Source organism: Ips typographus, unplaced genomic scaffold (genome assembly GCF_016097725.1).
Source record: "Ips typographus isolate SLU unplaced genomic scaffold, UJ_Ityp_2.0 IpsContig162, whole genome shotgun sequence".
Classification (NCBI taxonomy): Eukaryota; Metazoa; Arthropoda; class Insecta; order Coleoptera; family Curculionidae; genus Ips; species Ips typographus.
This window is the reverse complement of record NW_028098547.1, coordinates 97,675-101,736: the sequence shown is the minus strand read 5'-3', so window position 1 is coordinate 101,736 and position 4,062 is coordinate 97,675. Positions and strand designations below refer to the sequence as shown.

Sequence of the window (4,062 nt, the reverse complement as noted above, 5' to 3'; positions counted from 1 at the left end):
CATCATCAACTGCTGGTTGACTTCTCTTCATCACGTGTTCCTCATTGCATGGTTTAAACATCATCAAATCACTTTCTGGTATAAAGAACAGTCCTCCTCCAAACTGTCTGCATCGCTTACATCGCATCCGTCATCACTCAGACCGGTAAAATTCTCCCAATAGGCCGCAAGGTCCTGGTCTGTGAGTAGCTTATTTTTGCTCATACTAGAGGATAAAAACAGAAATATCTTAGAAAACTTATTATAAATGCATAATGTTACCGATCGGCAACTTCTAGAAAAAAACATGAAATAGAAAAAATGCATAGTGTTGCCGTTTGGTAACAAACACAAAGGTAACGTTATGAAAGCCTGAAATCTGCTCTATTTCTTGTTTTCTATGACATTTTGACGTAACTTGTCAAGTAAGGGAGTAATTTAGTGTCAAAGCAACGAGTGTCACAAAATATGTTATTATAATATGGTGAAGGAACTTTGACGCCAACACCAGATCTCTCCTGGTGGATTATTAGTTTTAAATTAAACTAGATTGTAGTGACGTCACAAATTTTCCAATTAGAAATATTTGCAATTTTATGTGTTTTTTTTTTTTAAAAAGTCTTTTTTTTCGCGCATCCACCAATTGTCAAGAAACTTTTACATTCTTTTGTATGTATTGATGGAAAAACTTTCTTCTTGACAAATGGGTAAAAAAAAACATCTGAATAAGTATTTTTTTTTTGTCGAAAAATTACTAACTATCTATAATGATGGGCGGAAGAATCGGCGTTGCGACCTTTGGAAGAACATTTGCTGGATGACTGAAACAGCGATTTTCTGACACCATCTAAATCGCTGGGTTTATGCTGACTGTGGATCCTGGGTTTGATCGGAGTCTTCGGAGTCTTCGGAGTGCTCGGCTGCAAACAAAATATCGCATTTAAACCAACAAAACGACTGACACCTGTCAAATATCTTAATGTTGGCATGAAAATTGCATTCTTTTTCCAAGAGTCAAACAGAGAAACATTTTGATTCGTAAGTCACAACCTGTCAAAGTTGTAAAAATTGGTCATGTTTTGCAAATTAGACATTTTCGGTTAAATCTACTTACTGGTCATTTTGACCACCCTGTATAGTGTTTTTTCTTCAAATGTCAAATAACCAAGTAATTTACTGTTAAATCCCAGTTGTTTGAATTTGACTGTCAGCGCCCATAACTCTGTTATTTTGACTGTTACAGGGTGGTTCAATATACCAATGTGTAGCTCTTGATATTCTCTTTTGACCACCCTGTATAGCATTTTTTCCTAAAATGTCGAATAACCGAGTCAGTGACTGTTAAAACTGAGTTGTTTGCTGTAAAGTTTCAGTATGATAGTTTTCACTTTGTCAGCGCCCATAACTCTGTTATTTTGACAGTTACAGGGTGGTTCAATATACCAATTTGTAGCTCTTGATATTTTCTTTTGACCACCCGGTATAGTGTTTTTTCCTAAAATGTGGAATAAGTGTACTAAATTTTTGCCACGCAACATAATATATGCATAATACATACCTTTCAAAACTCAAACCACAATTTTTACATCACTCAGTAAAACTCTGTTCAAATATACCACGTGTTGAAATTGAATAACACAAACGGATTGAATCAGGCGTGCCTAGTGAGCAAAATGGTCGCTTGTCCTTCCTACGCACTCCACTTGCAGCGATTTGATCGCGGCATGTAATTAGGAGGTATGTAGACAGGCGGACACACCATGCAATCAGTTCAATATTTGCCGTCCCCTGGGTTCCAGTATGATAACTAGCTATATGTTGCCAAAAGCAACAACATGAATTTATTAAGTAACATTTGAACAAAATGCATATCTAAAATTTCCGTAAAATATTAATACTAAATACAAAATCCATAAGAATAAACTTACCATTAGTAGCTCGATGATAATCCTCCTCATTTAACTCAAACGTTATCAATGAGTTGGTTTCAGGATCCTGAACCTCTAAAATGTTTTTTGTGGAAGCCATTGATGAATGATTGATGAATTTTATGAATATAAACTAAACTCTGTTGTCTGTATTTACAAATAAAATAAAATTTGAGGTTATGTGTGTTGTGATTATAACGCGTTTTGATCCGAAATCACATGTCGAAAGAAAGCAGCTCGGGTACCGTTTACAAATATGACAAATGCACTCTCAAATGTCAATTTTGTATATGACAGATAACAGGTGGTACCAGTCGCAATTTACAATGTGACAATCACGTGGCAAGCAGTTATCTGCACTCAAGGTGGCAGTCCGATCAGCTTCAACTTTAAAATGAACGAAGGGGCGGGACCAACTTTTTCTTAGGAGACCATTAAAATCCGTCTTTGTCTAAATCACATGTTTTGTGTATTATTTTTCTTTGTCGATTTTTACTATTTCTCGTAGAAACGTTTATGAAATGAACACATTACACTGACTCTATACAGAAAACAGTGCGACACATGACTTGGCTTTGGGGGCCATGTTTGTGCTAAAATTTTGCGCGGGAATTTTTTCCCATAGAAGTAATGGTAAAATGACTTTTTTTAAATTTAAATTTTTGACTTTATAATAGCAGATTTGATCGACTTATTTGTGGCAAATATTTTCTTTAAAGTATGTTTCTTCATATCTGTGAAATAAACCCGATTTTTGTATGATTAATTCCAAGTTTGAGGTTAGGTTAGATGCATGTTAGATGTTTGATATTTTTGTTAATGTTTTAAGTTATTGATATGTGTGGCTATATAATCTCTAAAAAAAATCTGACTTCAGGTTTAGGAGTATCAGGTATTACTTACAAGACACAAGGGGTTTTCCTTAAGTACAGCAGATATAATTTTTTGACAAGTGTGGCACATCATTAGTTTCAAGAGGTCTGTAGCTACTAAAAAACGAAATAAAAAGTTCAGGTCCGTATTGAAAAATTTAGTTGATGATGGTATCTAAAAATCGAAACGTCGGAGCTGAAAACTAACTATTTTCTTAAAGAGCCTAAAAAAGTGCCTCCTGAAGGTGCCATTGATTTCCAAAATAATCAATAATAAAGTAGTAAAAAAATAAAATAGGAATTTGACTTTCGCTTTTTGTCGGATATCTCCGGAAGTAATGAAAATTTTTTTAACCAAATTGTTTAGCATTAAAATGCGCAACTTTGCCTTCATTTAACTAAAGCTCTTCATCAAAAGAAGAAGAAGTTATTATTTCTCAAGCGGGTAATAGCGGAGGTATTTCTAATACAGCGTCTCAAGAAAAAGATAATTCATGGTCGGCTAAGGAAATTTTGATTATTATTTTTTTGTGCATGGGGGTATTAATGCTGGTGTATTTTAGCATTAGAAAGATTATTAGTTGATGAATAAACAAATTCGCAAAGAAATTGCTAGGAATAATCAAATCGTTTAAATTTTGTCCAAAAGCTTGAAAAATCGAAATAATTAAAATACTGCCAAACATTTCGTATTAATTTACATGAGTGAACCAAGTGACAAATCACGAGTACGAACTCGCAGTAGAGCTCAAAGTGTATCAGACAAAGAAAAATTTGTTTGCAACAAGCACTAGCCCAAGGGAAAAACCCCGAAAAAGTCCTAAAAGAGTTGAGAGAGTTTAAACCCGCACATCATAGCTCAACTGTCGGTTCTTCTGCTTCTGCAGGTGCCCCAGAAGTTGACAAAACACTTCTAGTGTCAGTTTAACAAGTAGTGAGGACGAGAATAGCCCTTTCGAAAAAACTATCGTAAGTGCTCAAATTGAGACCCCGCGAATTCAAACAACAAAAGCTTCGACTTCCCGAGTTCAGAAAGCTAAAGATTCCAAAGCAGGATCACGATCCCCAGAACAGTTTTTTAAGCCAAGAGCTTCATTGAGTAGGACTCCGCCTAAACCGCGAGAATCAGAAGAGTTCTGGCAAGAAAGTCCCTTAGAAGTGGTAGTGCCAGAGCCTACCTTATCCCGCCCCGCAGATTTATTACAGGTTGTAATAATCCTTGCCCACCCCCTGTAATTCGAGAGAGAAACAGTGATATACGTCCTAACAATCCTGCAGCAATG

General features: G+C 35.6%; 1 long non-coding RNA gene across 1 annotated transcript; it reads right to left on the bottom strand.

Annotated features, from left to right (window-relative positions):
- Positions 1-97: 97 nt before the first annotated feature.
- Positions 98-1,726, bottom strand: LOC145739434 (uncharacterized). The gene is made up of 3 exons (XR_014181032.1): positions 1,538-1,726; positions 739-899; positions 98-205 (listed from the first exon to the last, which is right to left on the bottom strand). It is a non-coding gene; the product is annotated as an uncharacterized LOC145739434 (long non-coding RNA).
- Positions 1,727-4,062: the final 2,336 nt, after the last annotated feature.